We start from the raw sequence: 20,697 nt of genomic DNA, 5'->3' as shown, positions 1-20,697 counted from the left end.
GAAAAATATAACATTCTTACACCATCACAGCACAGTTTCAGAAAGAGTAAAGCTACAAAATCAGCAATTGCCAGTCTGACAGAATGTATTATACAGTCTTTAGATGAAGAACTAGTTGCATCTGCAATGTTTTTGTGTCTCTCCAAAGCATTCGACACTATTTTGATATACTGATAAGAAAATTGGAAAACTATCATATTCAAAGGCAAGCAGGTGAGTGGATAGAATCATACTTATGCAATAGGAAACAATATGTATCAACAGGGAGTGCATATCAGTCTGAAACCAAAGCCATAGAATATGGAGTGTGGCAGGGATCAATAATGGGGCCACTGTTGTTTAATCTGCTTAATGACATAAGGAGAAGAAAATATTTTATGCAGATGGCATGACAATATTGAACAATGACCAAAATGCGGTAGAGCTTTAGAGAAGACCATACATATCTGCAAACACCACAGCTCTGTGGCTCCTGGAAAAATGGACTTGTTATAAACCCAAAAAAGACTATGTATGCAGTGTTCAGAAAAAGAGAGAAGGGTGTGCACATGGCTTTAGAGATGAATGAAACGAGACTGGAAGAAGTAAAATCCACTAGATTCTTAGGGATTAATGTGGATAACAAGCCGAAATGGAAGCAACATATTAGTTCTGTATGTAAGAAACTCGGTTTCATCACATTCATAACATGGGGCAGCTATCACTGTATGCAGAGAAACAGCTTCTGTGCACAGTATACCATTGACTCATGTTCACATTTCAAAAAAATGGGGGGGGAGGGGGTGTAATCAGGATCATATTAAGAAGAAAGACTTCTGGAACATGCTTCAAAAGACTAGACATCTTTAACTTTTATATCTTTGAAGATATATAAAACTATAATACCTGTCACAAAAGATAGTGCAGTGTGGACTACAAATGCTGGTGTAAATACCCACAATACAAGGAGAAAGAATAATATACGAAGCATACCCCACTGACCATCAACGCTTGAAAAAGGACTCCAGTATCGGGAATCAAATTACTAAGAAGTCTACCTAAAAAATGTGTGGCGATGTACATGACACTGACTATCTGATGGAGAAGGGATTTTACAGTGTTGAAGAGTACTTATCACATTAAATCTATATATAGTGTTACTTATAAGCAATGATGTTAGAATGTAAGAAAAATGGTTAGTAAGTATGTGATGGTGAATGTTTTCTGTGTGTCCTATATTACATACACATTCACTGTACACTATGCAATCCTACAGGATCAAATAAAATTCAATCCAATGACATAAAAAAAATTGTGAATTGGCATGTGACTCTAAAGTAGGGAAAAATCTAGCTGTACACCATTTACTACTGTTGTGTGCACAGTGCTCCCAAGATTCCCTTGGAAACACACTCTTTGTATCAATCTAATTTGTGGAAGCACTGCCCTTTCTTCTCACCCCATACGGTAAGTCTCCCCTGACCCAGGATACTTTGTGACTTTTCCGAACTGTACCCCTATTCCTCAACCCCTTCAGTCATTTTCCTTCACCCCTCTTCCTTCCTCTTCGGTCATTTTCCTTCACCCCTCTTCCTTCCTCTTCGGTCATTTTCCTTCACCCCTCTTCCTTCGTCTTCAACTCTTCTGCCAGAAGAAGGAGCCACTGGTGTGTTCTCCTGCTGCCACTTCGTGAGTAGATTTTCATCTATCCAGTTACATTATCTTAAAGGAATGGGACTTTTACAGTCACAACACGTTAATTCTGCATATAGCAGTTATTTACTACAAATTAATGTACCATATTATCTAATCTACAGCCTCACAATACTCGTTCAGGGAGTTTGTATGTGAGGAATTCCAAAACATACAAAGTAGCATGAAAATTTACTGCTGTAGGAGATTAAATATTTTTGACTAGTCCTATTTCGGTAAATTCAAATATGAACTTTAATTCATAGAATTCATTCCATTACTTTGATTTGCTCTTTAAATTTAAGGTTTCTTCTGGTATCAGTAAATGACTGAAAGTAAATTTCTTCCATCTGTTCCCATGAAATACAAGCCTGATCATCTTTCATTGAGAAAATTAATGTTTAAATTGCATTCATCCAACTTTCTAGAAAACTTTCATTTATGCAGTCTCTAAATTGATTGCTTGTGCTACGGAATTGCATGTTTGTTTTCTTAAGTGGTTCCATAATTAACAATTTCGAAATCAATGATCTCACAAACAGAATGCAGCTCACTGAAGAGAATGTTTCTCTGCCCCAAAAAAACTTTGTATAGTGTAAAAAAGCTGAATTTTGTAAAGCTATCATCCTCCAACATCTCTGTTTTCATATGATGGCCTGGAAATGTTTTGCGACACTGGGAAAAACTTTCTGCCCGATGCCATTTACCGTCTTTGTCTCTGGCACTAAAAATGTTTACAAATTTTATTTACAACTTCAGCAGCAACTTTACCAAATGTGATGGCATTTATTACATTTCTTCCTTGGAATACATTTAGCCAAACAAACTGCTTTATGCCACTTCAGATTCCATCTACAGTACGCTTTCTAAGAGCTTTTTTGGAAAAGTTCCATCCATCTGGGAGCTTAAGAAAAGTCCTTTTGAGTGCACAGCAGAAGAATATAACCTAGATGCAAACTGGATTTGTTCTAAAAATAACCAATAGTGCAGTACCAGTATTGTCATGTTTCCCCCTCTAATGTACTTCTGCAATGGAAGATTTATCATGCCTCAGTTAAGTAAACACATCATCACATGAGACTGAAGACAAATCTGCACTCTTAGCTGGACAGTAATATCAGTAATACATCACAGCAGTGTACCCTGTCAGAACAAGTTGTGTAGAATGTTGTTAGACTATTAGAACTTGCGTGTACTTGATACGATGAATATTGACTACACAAAAACTCCCTTGAACAAGTAATGTTAGCTTTACGGATCACAGCCACAGGAGACGGAAGAAGAAGAAGAAGAAGAAGAAGCTGCTTCAATCATTCTGATCTTGCAGTTAAATTCACATAATATGCTGGAAACCAAACATCAGCGTTATCTCATAAGCATGCTCAACACCCATTACCTACATGGAAGGTACAAAATATAAAAAGCATAATCAAAGAATGAAAAAAACAAAATATGGCACCTCTGGTGTCTGGCGCAAAATGTTAGATGGTGCAGTTTTTGTAAACACACGACACAACACTACGTATCTGTGCCATGTCACCACATACACTATCATGCTGTTAGTCACCAATGTTGAATTAAGTAATTCTCGGAAAAGTTAATGTACAACACCAATTTACCTTGTTTGAGTACTCGGTAGTTTGCTTTTGGCAATCCTATGTCAGAGCAACCGTATGCCCTTGTTCCACATGTTGTTGTTGTTGTTGTTGTTGTCTTCAGTTCTGAGACTGGTTTGATGCAGCTCTCCATGCTACTCTATCCTGTGCAAGCTTCTTCATCTCCCCGTACTTACTGCAGCCTACATCCTTCTGAATCTGCTTAGTGTATTCATCTCTTGGTCTCCCTCTACGATTTTTACCCTCCACGCTGCCCTCCAATGCTAAATTTGTGATCCCTCGATGCCTCAGAACATGTCCTACCAACTGATACCTTCTTCTAGTCAACTTGTGCCACAAACTTCTCTTCTCCCCAATTCTATTCAATACCTCCTCATTAGTTTTGTGATCTAACTATCTAATCTTCACCATTCTTCTGTAGCACCACATTTCAAAAGCTTCTATTCTCTTCTTGTCCAAACTATTTATCGTCCATGTTTCACTTCCATACATGGCTATACTCCATACAAATACTTTCAGAAACGACTTCCTGACACTTAAATCAATGATGTTAACAAATTTCTCTTCTTCAGAAACGCTTTCCTTGCCATTGCCAGTCTACATTTTATATCCTCTCTACTTTGACCATCATCAGTTATTTTGCTCCCCAAATAGCAAAACTCCTTTACTACTTTAAGTGTCTCATTTCCTAATCTAATTCCCTCAGCATCACCCGACTTAATTCAACTACATTCCATTATCCTCGTTTTGCTTTTGTTGATGTTCACTGTAAATTGAACAGTCAGTCACAGCAATTATGACGATTAGTTTATCATGCATAGACAGAGCTACACAAGCAATTTTAGTTACCAGAACTCTGCATTTTTATAATATAAATGGGCGGATATTTGTTTTGGGTTCTTCTGAACTAGATTATGGGATGCTTGAGTACATAAAACACTTTGTGTCACATCTTACTATCATGATTTTCTACTTAAAAATAAAATTATATGCCTCTTTCTCATGGAAGTTGAGAAGTCTTTCTTGTTTATGCACTCGTTCATCTAAAATCTTCACAGGCTTGCAGTAGTTCTTGCCAGGGCACAATTGGCTTACATCAGTCCTATGGTACAATTGCTAGGCTGATATTCACATTTCAGTACTGATAACATTATTGTGTAATTTGCGTACAAGTTTTTCAGAAACTACTTGGATCCTTTTTGTATAAGAGAGACAGCTTACAATATATTTCAATACTTCTGTCTGCTTTCTTGGAGATCTTGGCATGTTGCTTTTCAGTATTGTGCACTGGCTTGCCCAAAACTTCAGGTGACATTGCCACACCTTAAGCTCTGTTACATGTTTCATGTACTCATGTAGACTTATCCTACTTTTCAGTTCATTTTATCTTCCTTTATGGAGCTTGCCTCCTCTGTCTTTCTTCAATAGTGAACCCACAGTTTCAGCTTTAAACACACTTTTCTGAAGTATCTCTATTCCCCCTCCCCGCTCTCCCCAAAAGAAAGCAGCTTTTAAACTTTGGATTTTCTACAACCTACTTTCTCCATTTTTGCCATCTTGCATTGGTGGTATTATTCAGCAGTTTCTTATTCTAAAAGTTCAGTCGTATGAAGTGTGATATACAAGTTTTATTTCCTATGTCCAGTTAAAGGATTGTTGCCACACCCATAAATGTCAAGTCTGTAACAAACTTAACAACATCACAACAAATTTATGCTGAGCTTACCAACTTAGACAAATATTTATTGTGTACATACATACTATAAAAAGAAGAGAAAATAAAAATGGTTGTCACAGCATGATCTTCATAAATATTTAAGTATGTCCTGGATCTTGATGGTGAATTCGAATCCATCAAACCCTTATGAATATCAAGGTACCTACCATATCAAGATGTGTGCTGTGGAGATTTTGTGTAATTTCTCTCACAGGCCAGGACTGACAATGCAAAATAAGTCTGATATTTTTCGTTTTTGACATAAGAGCATGCCCTTTTATCAGTTATCCCTCTAGGTACCTCTATATTGCTGGACCCTCAGAGCCATTTGAACCATTTGCCACTCATGCGTCTCAGCATTCATTTAGTCCACAATTTGGTGAAATGTATTTAATACTGTGAAATTCATAGTGAAAAAAATGTTGCAGTTTTTTGTTTGAATATTAACTTAACAGGTAATTCCCACTGCCTTGGGAGTTCGCTGCCACTGGCATTGCCGCTGCTGCTATTACCACACTTCCTTTTTTCAAATAAACTGATAGCACACATGAACAAGAAGACAACTTGAAATACCGGCGAATGATAGCGTAATGAGGCTGTGGTGGAAGGGGTAGGATTTATACTCAAGTTCAGCCCACTAATTTGGCAGGAACCAGTCAGATTGCAGGATTCAGGGATACCTTGGTTGACAGTTTTGAGCAGGCTGGTTCACACACACACAAACAGGACATAACCACCCACTTGGCAGAGAGTGGATGTGGTTTCCCAGGTATCAAATATCAGAAGCATGTCGACTTCCGCGGTCGCTCAACTGCCCAGTGGCGACATTCGAGGACATCCCTGGATGGGTGAATAGTACACTATTGCGAGTATGCATTTGGCTGCCTTCGTGACCATGTGGGATATGGGCATTGCGTAGAGAAGCGTGCTTGTGTTTTCAAACGTCTCTGTATGCAGACCCCCGATATATGGCGAGTGATCTTGAAATTTAACAACTTGATTTGCTTTTGTCTGTCTGTACACGTGGGGATGGACCACGACACTCTTTATGATGTGTTCACCAGTCGGTAGTCCCCACCAGTGTTGCTTGCAGATGCTGGGTTCCCTTGCTAGTTGTCTGTGGATCAGTGCAGAAGGCTTCCGGACACCATGGGAAGCAGATGTGTTGTCACAACAGTCCCAGTGAAGCACGGTAAGGGAGTTATTTTTGTAGCACTACTCATTTACTTGGAACTATTCATGGGTGCTTGTTGTATAGAGTCTATTTGCGGTATAAATTTTAGGCTGCAGTTTCTTCACGATATCTTATTCCCACCAGCAATCTGTAATACTGTAATCAGAGCAGGACATCACATCTGATGTTTGTCATAGGGCTTCCGACCATCTCTTACAACCTCACACTTTGCTCAGGGATTAATGTGAATTCTGGGCTGTGTGCTGAACGAGCCGGCACTGTGTGCATGGTAATATGTTAGGTGGCTGCTGTGTGGGTGCGCAATGTCCCAGCCAGCGCAGCTCCCGACATGTCTGCCCTCGATTCATTGCAAAGATGCTATTGAAAGATTTTTAACAGTGCAATTACATGCGGTGAGTTACGTTGACGCCAATTTCATGATGGTATTCCTTGCACAATTGGAAAAAAGTGATGTATTTAATTACTTCTTTTCAACATATCTTACAAGACATGCATCTTCCAAAACAGCAGAGAATGACGAGCTTTTCACACCACATCAAGGAGAGATCCAATGCCTGTGAACTGAATTTTATAAATAAACAGTATATCCTTTGCTGTGTGGTTGACATTGATTTCAATTTCCTATCATAAGATCGTTTCTCTCCTACACAGAGTGCTTTTCCTGCCAACTTTCAGATGGGGAGGGGAAGGGGGCTGGAGATGGTTTGGGAGGCTGAGGGGTCTCCCAGAAGGGGAGATGTTAATTATTTTGCCAATTTAAATAATTAGTCGATTAATTTTATATCGAAGGTGTACTTATGTTGGCTAGGGGATTTCCCAGGAGGGCGGTGTAGTAGGAGGGAAGGATTTCTCAGGACAGATTCTCCCCAGGAGGACGTAAATCAATCCATGAGGATCATAAATCAATTAACAGAACAGTTGGTTAAGAGGAGAGGGAGAGGGTTATAAATCAGTCAAGTTTGTCCCTGAATGTATGCAACCCACCCTAATGAAATATACTGACACTGGTTCAAATGGCTCTGAGCACTATGGGACGTTAGATCTGAGGTCATCAGTCCCCGAAAACTTAGAACTACTTAAACTAAACTAACCCTAGGACATCACATACATCTATGCCCGAGGCAGGATTCGAACCTGCAACCGTAGCAGTCGCACAGTTCTGAAGTGAACCGCCTAGAACCGCTCGGCCACCATGGCCGGCTGTACTGACACAGGCTTTGCCCCTCTACTCAAGTTAAGGAGTTAACGTTAACCAACTTCCGGTAAAACTCCTGGGAAGTAGAGTTTTAATGCTTAACAAAGTTGATATTTTATGTAACGGATTAATGATTAACGAAGTTAACTTTTGGATCAATGTTGCCTAACCATACCAGTGTTGTGTCCTGCCCATAACATATGTGATATGTTGTGCACTGTTAAAGACAAAGTAGTTCTTTAAGTGTCCAGTATGTGTGTGGTGTCCCTTGCAAATACCGCAGCATCTAGATAGGTCAGACAATATGCAACATTGCAGAGTGTTGCACTGAACATGAGACACAATAAGCGATAGGTGCTTGAGGAGGCAGCCACAGCTGAGCGTTTCCTGGAAAACAAACACATCATATAATTTCAAAAGACAGGAGTCTTGGATTCTTTTTTATATATTTATAAAGGGTGACCAGCTCTGATAGAGACCAGGGGTACACAGTAGGATATGGGGGCAGCCTTTGGATATCGAGCAAAAGCAAAGGTGGGCGCCTGACGCTTCTAGGGAGGCAGAAGCGTAAAGGAATGTAAATGCCATTTAAGCTGTACTCTTAGCTTACTAGCAAACCATACCGTCGTAAATCGTGACATATTCGGAAAACTGTCAAATATTTGCAACAAGAAGGAATATAAATGTCATTAGTGATTGTTTTACTCGCATCAATTTCATCTTCTGTTTGTAAATCAGACTGAAGTTACGAGATGGAATAAATTAAGTACTGAGAGAGCACGCTCATATATACAAGTAACACCAAATATTGCAGAACATACCCCTGTTATATAAATAAGAAAACGCCAGAATGTGTTACAACCATGAAGATGAAAACAAAGGTGTCAGTACGCTCTAGCATTCGAACCTACAGTCTTTAATGTTTCATAGTTGCATGTCTCTAACGATACGACCATAGCATCCGCTGGCAATTTTAGACTCTATTACTGTCATGTTAAAATTTCCGTAGGACACTGACTGTCATTTAATTATAACGAATTGTATCTAGAGTGACATGTTTGTGACAAATCATTATGCCATTGCCTTGAAACGGCATATTGTCATAACACAGCAAGTTATATCCAATTACGATGAATTCAATATGGTGTCTCACACACAGTGAGCAAGTTATGTCACGGAATCAAATTCCAGATGCACACCATGGTACTTTAGAAGCAATCCTATTGGCTCTCGCTACCATGGAAAGCTTTTGGTTATTCTTTTTCGGTTCGGACTGTCCCTAAAAGCGGTAAGTGACCGGAGCTGCTATGAGCTGCGCAACTTGTCTTCCTCACATGTGTCACTTCACCCCTCTCTGCTTGGAGCCTGGTGATAATGGCGAAGATAGCCATCGAAAGGTCCAGTGTTTTATTCGATATGGCACGGCTTGTAAACCGAGAAAGTTTATTCTAGTCTAATTCTGACTTCGTGATTGCTACCAAATCTATAAGTATGTGGCTGAATAATATCTCTGGATTCTTCTCTTAAAACTGGTTCTTGAAATTTTGTGAGTGCACATTCCCGGGACAATTTGCTTCTGCTTTCAAGAGTCTACGAATTCAGGTTTTTCAACATTTCCGTAATCTTCTCCCATGAGTCAAATAAAACTGACAATTTGTGCTGCCCTTCTGTGTATATCTTTCGGAACCCTTGTTAACCTATGTGGTGTGGAACCACATCCTCAGATGGGGGGCACAAATGATTTGTGAGAAGTCTGCAAATGATACGACTTAAACACCCTAAACACTGTCTATAGACAGACTGCATTTTTCCAGCATCGTGCCAATGAACTGAAGTCTGCCACCTTCTACTGAGCCCTTATGAGCGTCCCATTTAGTATCTGTACAAATTGTTGCAGCTGGTGCGAGTTGACTGATCTTAACTGTGAACCACTGATATTGTAATCATTAGGTAACAAGTTCTTTTTTTTTGTTTTGTGCAGTGTATAATTTTACATTTCTGTACATTTAACGCTCATATGCTAGCGCTGGATTGCACAGATCCACTAGGTAGTGTTTCTGTGCCTATGTCTCAATGTCTGCGGTGTTATTTACCCCCTCCGGTCTGTCCTTCTGACTCGGGCATTCCTAACAACCAATAGTGTGTTTACTTCCGCAAGAGCGAAACCTTAGCTACAGAGGAGCGACGGATCGCCCACATACCACGCCAGCATCCCCTAAGTATTCTTGATTCATTGAATTTTCCTCAATGTAATGTCCCTTTGTGTTTTACATTCAAGCATTCTGTATGTGAAGTTGAAATTATTATTGCGTGCTTATATAATAGAAATTGGTACTGGATCTCTTCTAGTCTTCCTCGTTCCTTTACAGATGGTCTCAACTACTCTTTTTATTTTTATTTTGTTTTGCAACTATAGAAAGTTAACATTGTTTACAGGTCTGTTTTTTTGTCTGGACATGGACTCAAAAGAAATTCGGAATACACACAATCCAGGAGTTACAGATTTTCAACAAATTTTGTTTGATGACAGCGATGACGAGGGCGAACATGCTGCACACAGGGCTCCTATTCTCGATCTGTGAGACGAAGAGACCGACACTGATGCCTCAGAAATCACTGACGAAAGAGACGACTCAGAGACCGAATATAGTGGCACAGACGTAAGTTCAGGTGAGGAAGATGACGATGTGTATCGTTGTTATAGGTAGGGAAGAAAGAAAATAATCGAATCATTCGACTGGAAAAAGACACCATACACAAACAGCAGGAAAACCCAAAAACACAACATTTTCCACATATGGCTTTCTAGTGTCACTGGGAAAGCAAAAAATATTGAAGGAATTTCAAAAACATAGGAATGCTTATTTGACCAGGAAACGCTGGAAATGATTGTAAAGTATACGAACCAATACATTGAAATTATCCGTAAGATTACCAACGAGAACGAAACGTCCACAATTTACATAGTCGAGATAAAAGCCTTCATTGGACTTCTATACACAGCTGGAATGCACAAGGCAGGAAAAAAAGTCTTCCAGATTTGTGGGATTCCGAGGGGTTCGGAATCGAGATATTTCGGTTGACGATGAGTGAGTACAGGCTTAGTTTTCTGTTACAAGTTCTGCGATTTGATGACAGACAATCACGTAGTGAACGCAGAACAGTGGCCAGCCTGGCGCCAATTCGAGATTTATTTCGAAAGTTTGTGGAGAACTGCCAATCTTGTTACGTTGTAGGTCAAAACGTCACCATTGACGAGAAACTCGAGGCCTTCAGAGGACGCTGCTCTTTAATTCAATATATACCGTCGAAGCCGACAAAATATAAAATCAAAATATTTGTTACAGTTGATTCCAAACTCTTTTACACCTGCAACATGGAGATCTATGTTGGCAGATAGCCAGATGGCCCTTTTCAGCTTAGTAATAAAAACAGCGACGTGGTTGAACGTTTGGTGGCCCGTCTCACTAATTCAGAACGCAATGTCTGTGCTGACAACTGGTTCAGCGATGTAAATCTGCTCCGTGATTTGTCAGAGAAGCATCAGCTGTCATATGTTGGAACCCTGAAAAAAAATGGCAGATCTCAAAAGAAATGAAGGACATGAAAACTAGGGCTGCAAATTCTAGTGTATTTGCTTACAGAAAAGAAGGTACGATCGTTTCTTACGTCCCACAAAATAAAAATAACAAAAAAATGTTTTATTGATCTCAAGTACGCATTATGACGCTGAAAATGACGAAAACACAGGAAATAAAAAGAAAACCTGCTATGATAACTTATTACAACCCACACAAAATTGGAGTTGATATGGTTGAAAAATTGTGCTCTGCCTACAGCGTTAAGAGGGGTACACGACGATGGCCCATAGTCGTATTTTATTCGACACTGAGTGTCGCTGGTATAAATTCTCAGATAATTTATGTGGGAAATGGCAACGAAAGTCTCCGCTGGCGGCTGTTTCTTCGTCAGCTCGGATTGGAGCTCTTGGAAGATCAATAGGTAAAACGAAGCCTGCTTTCCAATCTACCTCGAACCCTGACTACGCGTACTATTGGAATTCTGCCTCAAAATCGCCGACCTTTAGGTCTTGTTGGTGAGAGAGCAGACAATGCTGACACCAATCCCGGAAGAAGGAAGCGTTACAAACCCTGCCTCACAACTAGTACAAGACGACTGACGAAATACTCGTGTAAATCGTGCGGAGAATATATGTGTCTTCAACACTGTGATATTGTCTGCCGTGAAGAATGTGAATTGGGCGCCCCTCTAGAAGAAACATGAAAAGTCTGTTATTTGTTATATTTTTAGTTACAAATTACTTTTCAGGACTTTGTATGTCTTACATACCATGTAAATCACTTCCTGAACATTATATTTTTTCAAGCGTAGTTCCTTATTTCTATGTTGTATGTTTGTGAAATAATTCTCTAATAAAATTATTAAAAATAAATATAGTACCCTTACACGATCCTGGAGCTCATCCATATGTGATATTTTTAAAGTATTGTTAATTTGAGTGAATGGAGCTCACAGATCCGGCGTCAGCATCCGTATGAGTGTAGGGGCGCCAGCATCGGAGTGTTAAGACAAATTGCACCACTTCTAAATCTTACCAGAATCTGCTTGGTTATTTATGCAGTGCTTCACTATAGGTAACTGTATCATCCACAAAAAGTATGATGCTGCTATGAACATTGTAGGCCAGGTTATTAATATACAACACTAGTGAGTGTATTCATTGCAATGCCACGGAAAGAAACAAAGTGTTTGTATTTAAGTTCTGTTTACGGAAGTGCGTTTGGAAATACAGGGTAAAAATTAAAAAAAAATAATGAAAAACTGCACTGACGGATTCCTCACTGGAAATGGAGTGAAAAACGTCCTACGAGCATGTATGCGGAAAGGCATCCTTGCTACGGTAGGTGGCGCTGACTAATGAAAGTGCCTCTGACTGCGTGCCATGTGTTCCTTGTGTGTTGCAGGCTGTGAGACTAACGCAGCGTCCTTTAAGCAGCAGAATGTTCCGGTATTCATGTCGAGAACAAGCCGAGGTGGCGTCTGTGTACGGCAAAGCAGATGGAAACGGCCGAGAAGCAGCATGACTATGCCAACAAGTACGCTCACAAACACCGCATCACACAACATTTCAAGACCTTTTTGAGCGTTTGTGTGATTATGGGTCCTTTCAGACGCGGTGAACTGTGCATACACTAGATATGGACACTCGAACAAGCTCCAGGCAAGTGTCCCGCCAACATGGTGTAAGCCAAAATATGATTATGTGTGTCCTGCATGACAACCGCTACTATCCCTATCATCTACGATGACTGTAAGGATTGTCAGCAGCGGATTTACCTCTTCGGGAAGGATTTTGTCGATGGTTTTTGCATCAGACCATCACATCTATGGGACTTTTGTTTTCAGTCTCCTTTACCGAGGAAGCAACCTTTACCAGAACTGGAATAATCAGTTTGCATAATCGTCATCTGTGGGCTACAGACAAATCTCGGGGATGGGCTGGAATGTCTCATCAGCATCAGCATGAGGGCACGAGCTGTTGGCGACTACGTACTGGACCGGTTATTACTCCACAATGCCTTCACGAAGGAATGTACCTGGACTTTCTGCGGAATACTCTGCCTGGGCTGCTTGAGAATGGCTGTTGGCAATACGACAGGTTATGTGGTTTCCGCATGACAGAGCACCACCCCACTTCTGCATTATGGTTCACTGATACCTCAACAATATCTTTCCAGGTCACTGTATAGGACGCAGAGGCGCTGGACTTAAAACCTCTTGGATTTTTACCTCTAAAGCATCTGAGAAGTGTTGAATATGTTCGACTGGTTTCTGATGTGCAGATCCTTCAACAATGTGTTCACGATACTGTTCGGAAAGAGGCCAGAACGTGCGAAAGAGTGTGGCAATCAATGATGCGAAGTGTGAGTGCATGCGTTGCATCCCTTGGAGGCCACTCCGAATCAAAGTAACTGCACTTCTGGCCATTAAGATTGCTACACCACGAAGATGACGTGCTACAGACGCGAAATTTAGCCAACAGGAAGAAGATGCTGTGATATGCAAATGATTAGCTTTTCAGAGCACTCACACATGGTTGGTGCCGGTGGCGACACCTACAACGTGCTGACATGAGAAAAGTTTCCAATCGATTTCTCCTACACAAACAGCAGTTGACCGGCGTTGCCTGGTGAAACGTTGCTGTGATGCCTCGTGTAAGGAGGAGAAATGCGTGCCATCACGTTTCCGACTTTGATAAAGGACGGATTGTAGCTTATCGCGATTGCGGTTTATTGTATCGCGACATTGCTGCTCGCGTTGGTCGATATCCAATGAGTATTAGCAGAATATGGAATCGGTGGGTTCAGGAGGGTAATACGGAACGCCGTGTTGGATCCCAACGGCCTCGTATCACTAGGAGTCAAGATGACAGGCATCTTATCCGCCTGGCTGTAACGGATCGTGCAGCCACGTCTCGGTCCCTGAGTCAACAGAGGGGGACGTTTGCAAGACAAGAACCATCTGCACGAACAGTTCGACGACGTTTGCAGCAGCATGGACTATCAGACCATGGCTGCGGTTACCCTTGACGCTGCATCACAGACAGGAGCGCCTGCGATGGTGTACTCAACGACGAACCTGGGTGCCCGAATGGCAAAACGTCATTTTTTCCTATGAATTCAGGTTCTGTTTACAGCATCATGATGGTCGCATCAGTGTTTGGTGACATCGCGGTGAATGCACATTGGAAGCGTGTATTCGCCATCACCATACAGGCGTATCACTCGGCGTGATGGTATGGGGTGCCATTGGTTACACGTCTCGGTCACCTCTTGTTCGCACTGACGTCACTTTGAACAGTGGACGTTACATTTCAGATGTGTTACGACCCGTGGCTCTACCCTTCATTCGATCCCTGCGAAACCCTACATTTTAACAGGATAATGCATGACCGCATGTTGCAGGTCCTGTACGGGCCTTTCTGGATACATAAAATGTTCGACTGCTGCCCTGGCGAGCACATTCTCCATATCTCTGACCAATTGAAAACGTCTGGTCAATGGTGGCCGAGCAACTGGCTCGTCACAATACCCCAGTCACTACTCTTGATGAACTGTGGTATCGTGTTGAAGCTGCATGGGCAGCTGTACCTGTACACGCCATCCAAGCTCTGTTTGACTCAATGCCCAGTCGTATCAAGGCCGTTATTACGGCCAGAGGTGGTTGTTCTGGTTACTGATTTCTCAGGATCTATGCACCCAAATTGCGTGAAAATGTAATCACATGTCAGTTCTAGTATAATATATGTGTCCAATGAATAGCCGTTTTTCATCTGCATTTCTTCTTGGTGTAGCAGTTTTAATGGCCAGTAGTGTAGATACTGTAGGACCGAACATCTGTTGTGATGTGATGCGGTGTAGCTTAATACTGCGTTCCGGGACGATTTGTTGTTGCGCGCGCGCCGTCCATTGCTGGGCACATGTTCATAGGAACTTTTTTCTTCCATTTCCTGTTAGTCCGTTCCTGAAGTTTGTCACTTTTATTAATGGTGATCCTGTATCTTTTTTTTATTTTTATGTCTTGTGCATAAATGCACAAATCAGGTTTTCTGATGCTTGAACAGGGCACATACAGCTGACCCTGTGAGGAGCATGGATTTGCCAAATTTAGTCCACACACATAACGATTGTCCATACAGTTTGTTGATGTTCACTGTAAATTAAAGGCGCACCAGTAACTGCAAACATTTGAATTGGAATGGCAGATCTGTGAGAATTATCCAGATGCTTGCAACAGCACATCTTCAAGTAAATTTTCCTTTAAAAATTGTAGCTTTGATGATATTGTTCATTATCTTTTTCACTGAAAGCCTGGTACCGTTAGCCGGCCTGAGTTGCCGAGCGGTTCTAGGCGCTATAGTCTGGAACCGCGCGACCACTACGGTCGCAGGTTCGAATCCTGCCTTGGGCATGGATGTGTGTGATGTCCTTAGGTTAGTTAGGTTTAAGTAGTTCTAAGTTCTAGGGGATTGACGACCTCAGAAGTTAAGTCCCGTAGTACTCAGAGCCAACTGAACCATTTGAACCTGGTACCGTTGCAAAGTCATGGTGGATCTTTGTTCCGGAGAGTGATAGACACGCCAATTTTTACATTAAAACACGCAGTAGGACCGTACACAGGCAGCTACGACCGACCAACTGACCAGTTTCGTGTGCAGCCCACTCATATCCCGATCCAAGATAGACTTCACTGAGCAATTAAAGCGCCTCCCTGTTCCTGTCGCTGACTGCGAACTGTTTATAGTGAGCTCACCGAAACTATGTTCGGTGAGATGCCGCTGAGTTTGACACTAAAAACCTGAGAATTACCTTAGCTATTTTAGAGGTAACAATGCAAAGAAATGTCGACAGAAATCTGTGAGCAAAGAATAGCTAATGCAAAGAAATAAATTTATCCGCGCTCTATTAATTAGAGTGTGGCCACCCGGGGATCAAAAAGATCTGTCATCTCTGCTTTGGTTAATATCTAAAAAGAATTCAATCGAAAATGCAGCGATTTATTTTCGCCTGGTTTGTTGACCATTAGTAGCCATCAGAGAAGCGTCACGAGTCGCGAATTTTGAGTAAAACCTACATGTTTTTCTTGTTGCCACGTTAAAATTTGCTTCTTTTGTCAAAACACAGTGGAGTTTACAAAGTCTCACCTCACTAACACGTTATGCAGACGCAATTGTGAGAGAATTAACTGTGGTTTATTAAGTATACAGGGTGGTCGGAAATTCCCATTACAGACTTCTAGGATTTGTAGAGGGGATTGAGTACATCGTATTTTGAAGAGGAACCCACGTCCTGATACGTCATCCAACGAGACTACAGAGCGTCAAAGTTTTAGGCGCGTGCGTCTGTAAATGTACGTATACACAGGGTGATCCCGTGATGATGTTACAGACTTTGTAGGATGATGGAGAACGATAAATGTATTAATTTGAAGTAAGGATCCCTGTACCGGAAACGAACGAGTCGGAAGTTATAAACGAAAACCGATCTGATACATCTGACAGTTGAATAAATGTACCGGTTCTTGTGTTGCGAAGATTGTAGGGTTGGTAACTTTCAGTTGTGGTAGTGTGGACAAAAACGAGAAAAAGTATCCAATAAACGTGGGCTCTAAAGTGCGTGCCTTAACAGCTATGAACACTTCCTCAATAGAGGAGATGTGTTTCACATTAGCGAAGATGAACGAATGGTCATAACTCCTCAGGTATGCGTACTAAAACTCATGGTGACAGCGTTGGGGAGGGAGTGGGTTTAAAAATCACTTTAAACCCACCCCCACCTCACCGCTCACCGTTAGGATTTTTAGTGTCTTGTTCAGGATACTCCATCCTAGCACTGTGAGAATACAGGGTGACAGTTATTGAACTACACTCCTGGAAATGGAAAAAAGAACACATTGACACCGGTGTGTCAGACCCACCATACTTGCTCCGGACACTGCGAGAGGGCTGTACAAGCAATGATCACACGCACGGCACAGCGGACACACCAGGAACCGCGGTGTTGGCCGTCGAATGGCGCTAGCTGCGCAGCATTTGTGCACCGCCGCCGTCAGTGTCAGCCAGTTTGCCGTGGCATACGGCGCTCCATCGCAGTCTTTAACACTGGTAGCATGCCGCGACAGCGTGGACGTGAACCGTATGTGTAGTTGACGGACTTTGAGCGAGGGTGTATAGTGGGCATGCGGGAGGCCGGGTGGACGTACCGCCGAATTGCTCAACACGTGGGGCGTGAGGTCTCCACAGTACATCGATGTTGTCGCCAGTGGTCGGCGGAAGGTGCACGTGCCCGTCGACCTGGGACCGGACCGCAGCGACGCACGGATGCACGCCAAGACCTAGGATCCTACGCAGTGCCGTAGGGGACCGCACCGCCACTTCCCAGCAAATTAGGGACACTGTTGCTCCTGGGGCATCGGCGAGGACCATTCACAACCGTCTCCATGAAGCTGGGCTACGGTCCCGCACACCGTTAGGCCGTCTTCCGCTCACGCCCCAACATCGTGCAGCCCGCCTCCAGTGGTGTCGCGACAGGCGTGAATGGAGGGACGAATGGAGACGTGTCGTCTTCAGCGATGAGAGTCGCTTCTGCCTTGGTGCCAATGATGGTCGTATGCGTGTTTGGCGCCGTGCAGGTGAGCGCCACAATCAGGACTGCATACGATCGAGGCACACAGGGCCAACACCCGGCATCATGGTGTGGGGAGCGATCTCCTACACTGGCCGTACACCACTGGTGATCGTCGAGGGGACACTGAATAGTGCACGGTACATCCAAACCGTCATCGAACCCATCGTTCTACCATTCCTAGACCGGCAAGGGAACTTGCTGTTCCAACAGGACAATGCACGTCTGCATGTATCCCGTGCCACCCAACGTGCTCTAGAAGGTGTAAGTCAACTACCCTGGCCAGCAAGATCTCCGGATCTGTCCCCCATTGAGCATGTTTGGGACTGGATGAAGCGTCGTCTCACGCGGTCTGCACGTCCAGCACGAACGCTGGTCCAACTGAGGCGCCAGGTGGAAATGGCATGGCAAGCCGTTCCACAGGACTACATCCAGCATCTCTACGATCGTCTCCATGGGAGAATAGCAGCCTGCATTGCTGCGAAAGGTGGATGTACACTGTACTAGTGCCGACATTGTGCATGCTCTGTTGCCTGTGTCTATGTGCCTGTGGTTCTGTCAGTGTGATCATGTGATGTATCTGACCCCAGGAATGTGTCAATAAAGTTTTCCCTTCCTGGGACAATGAATTCACGGTGTTCTTATTTCAATTTCCAGGAGTGTATATGAGAAAAACAAGGAGAAAAGCAAGGGGAAACTACAGCCGTAATTTTTCCCGAGGACATGCAGCTTTACTGTATGATTAAATGATGATGGCGTCCTCTTGGGTAAAATATTCCGGAGGTAAAATAGTCCCCCATTCGGATCTCCGGGCGGGGACTACTCAAGAGGACGTCGTTATCAGGAGAAAGAAAACTGGCATTCTACGGATCGGAGCGTGGAATGTCAGATCCCTTAATCGGGCAGGTAGGTTAGAAAATTTAAAAAGGGAAATGGATAGGTTAAAGTTAGATATAGTGGGAATTAGTGAAGATCGGTGGCAGGAGGAACAAGACTTTTGGTCAGGTGATTACAGGGTTATAAATACAAAATCAAATAGGGGTAATGCAGGAGTAGGTTTAATAATGAATAAACAAATAGGAGTGCGGGTTAGCTACTACAAACAGCATAGTGAGCGCATTATTGTGGCCCATGCCTACTACAGTAGTACAAGTTTATATGCCAACTAACTCTGCAGATGATGAAGAAATTGATGAAATGTATGACGAGATAAAAGAAATTATGCAGGTAGTGAAGGGAGACGAAAATTTAATAGTCATGGGTGACTGGAATTCGTCAGTAGGAAAAGGGAGAGAAGGGAACATAGTAGGTGAATATGGATTGGGGGGAAGAAATTAAAGAGGAAGCCGCCTTGTAGAATTTTGCACAGAGCATAACTTAATCATAGCTAACACTTGGTTCAAGAATCATAAAAGAAGGTTGTATACCTGGAAGAATCCTGGAGATACTAAAAGGTATCAGATAGATTATATAATGGTAAGACAGAGATTTAGGAACCAGGTTTTAAATTGTAAGACATTTCCAGGTGCAGATGTGGATTCTGACCACAATCTATTGGTTATGAACTGCAGATTGAAACTGAAGAAACTGCAAAAAGGTGGGAATTTAAGGAGATGGGACACGGATAAACTGACTAAACCAGAGGTTGTACAGAGTTTCAGGGAGAGCATAAGGGAACAATTGACAGGAATGGGGGAAAGAAATACTGTAGAAGAAGAATGGGTAGCTCTGAGGGATGAAGTAGTGAAGGTAGCAGAGGATCAAGTAGGTAAAAAGACGAGGGCTAATAGAAATCCTTGGGTAACAGAAGAAATATTGAATTTAACTGATGAAAGGAGAAAATATAAAAATGCAGTAAATGAAGCAGGCAAAAAGGAATACAAACGTCTCAAAAATGAGATCACCAGGAAGTGCAAAATGGCTAAGCAGGCATCGCTAGAGGACAAATGTAAGGATGTAGAGGCTTGTCTCACTAGGGGTAAGATAGATACTGCCTACAGGAAAATTAAAGAGAAGTTTGGAGTGAAGAGAACCACTTGTATGAATATCAAGAGCTCAGATGGCAACCCAGTTCTAAGCAAAGAAGGGAAGGCAGAAAGGTGGAAGGAGTATATAGAGGGTTTATACAAGGGCGATGTACTTGAGGACAATATTATGGAAATGGAAGAGGATGTAAATGAAGATGAAATGGGAGATAAGATACTGCGTGAAGAGTTTGACAAAGCACTGAAAGACCTGAGTCGAAACAAGGCCCCGGGAGTAGACAACATTCCATTAGAACTACTGATGGCCTTGGGAGAGCCAGTCATGACAAAACTCTACCATCTGGTGAGCAAGATGTATGAGACAGGCGAAATACCCACAGACTTCAAGAAGAATATAATAATTCCAATCCCAAAGAAAGCAGGTGTTGACAGATGTGAAAATCACCGAACTATCAGTTTAATAAGTCACAGCTGCAAAATACTAACGCGAATTCTTTACAGACGAATGGAAAAACTGGTAGAAGCGGACCTCGGGGAAGATCAGTTTGGATTCTGTAGAAATGTTGGAACACGTGAGGCAATACTAACCTTACGACTTATCTTAGAAGAAAGATTAAGAAAAGGCAAACCTACGTTTCTAGCATTTGTAGACTTAGAGAAAGCTTTTGACAACGTTAACTGGAATACTCTCTTTCAAATTCTGAAGGTGGCAGGGGTAAAATACAGGGAGCGAAAGGCTATTTACAATTTGTACAGAAACCAGATGGCAGTTATAAGAGTCGAGGGGCACGAAAGGGAAGCAGTGGTTGGGAAGGGAGTGAGACAGGGTTGTAGCCTCTCCCCGATGTTATTCAATCTGTATATTGAGCAAGCAGTAAAGGAAACAAAAGAAAAATTCGGAGTAGGTATTAAAATTCATGGAGAAGAAGTAAAAACTTTGAGGTTCGCCGATGACATTGTAATTCTGTCAGAGACAGCAAAAGACTTGGAAGAGCAGTTGTACGGAATGGACAGTGTCTTGAAAGGAGGATATAAGATGAACATCAACAAAAGCAAAACGAGGATAATGGAATGTAGTCAAATTAAATCGGGTGATGCTGAGGGGATTAGATT

The sequence above is a fragment of the Schistocerca nitens genome, chromosome 9, assembly GCF_023898315.1.
Source record: "Schistocerca nitens isolate TAMUIC-IGC-003100 chromosome 9, iqSchNite1.1, whole genome shotgun sequence".
NCBI lineage: Eukaryota > Metazoa > Arthropoda > Insecta > Orthoptera > Acrididae > Schistocerca > Schistocerca nitens.
The sequence above is the reverse complement of the archived record's forward strand: the minus strand, read 5'-3'. Positions refer to the sequence as shown.